This window comes from Protomyctophum bolini, assembly GCF_963924005.1.
Source record: "Protomyctophum bolini genome assembly, chromosome: 8".
Taxonomy (NCBI): Eukaryota; Metazoa; Chordata; class Actinopteri; order Myctophiformes; family Myctophidae; genus Protomyctophum; species Protomyctophum bolini.
In genome coordinates, this window is record NC_137869.1 from 33,018,366 (window position 1) to 33,019,643 (window position 1,278).

Sequence of the window (1,278 nt, forward strand, 5' to 3'; positions counted from 1 at the left end):
TAGCTGGGACATTCTCTTGAGTGTGATGACGGCCCAGGTAGGGCTGGGCTTTAACACAACATACTGGTGCCCGACCAACCAAGCTTGGATTCCCCATCGATGGCCCCCTGATGGTAAGGCTGTCCCTGAATCGCTCGTTACGTTGGCACTAACATCTTAATTAATGAGCTTGGAGCTCTTTTTTTTCTTTCTTAAAAAATGTTGTGTTTACAATTTGAAAGTGTGCTTGATGGACAGCAGCACACAGACAGACACACTCGACTGGACTCCACACAATCAATCACGCATGCACAGTCTAGTGATGGGGGAAAGTAGACCCTTTAAGCAGTTACCATTACTTTTAAGAGTGTGCAGCCGGGCTGTGCCCAAGCAAGGTCACGGAGTGACAAGAAAGATTCCTATATAGTGTCGGGGAAGAGTAGGGACATGTCAGAATTCTCCAGGACAGACCAACCTCTGGCCTGCGCTTCGAGGGGCGTGATGTAACAGGTCGTATTTGCTTTCATGTATGTCTTTGCTGTTCATATACATGTATATCACATGACCATTCAATTTGGGATAATTATGGGCAATCAATAAATGCCAGATCTTGTGAATCCATGACTTTAAGTGTACAGCCTGTTTATTGGACAATCAGATAACCCTCTCACAGGATGGCGCATCACTAGGAAGAAATCACCAGTGTGGAAACACTTCATATAATTAACAGGAGGATACAAGAAATGCTGTATGTCAAATATTATACAAGCACATGGCACATGCGGGACGTGGGCGGTGGCACAACAAATCTGTGTGCTCATTTAAGTTAATGATTTAACAATTGTAAAGTATGCGCGCATATTAATTAAGCAGTTGGCCTCAACACCTCGCACAGCTATAGCCTACATGCAAACAGACTAGATAAACATGTTTTAGTCTAGTTTGATACACAACATGCAACCGAAAAAAGCTCTCAAAATCCACCTTACATGATCCAGCAGCTGTAAGTATTTTACTTTTATTGTCTACCCCTACAGTACCTACAGTACCTTGCTTTCTTTTTGGGCTGTGAAGACATTAGCCCCCAAATAAATATATCCATGAGGCCTAACTGGCATGGGATATATATTATAATTCGCCATAAGCTTTAAAGGAGAATTCCATACTATAAGGCTTTCTTACCTTTATTTGTAGTTGTTACGTCCACACCAAAGAGGTCCAGGTGTTATTTTATGCAAAGGCACATTATTGGCTATTTCCCCTACCATAAGCCCTCAATGAATTGCATTGAATTTAATG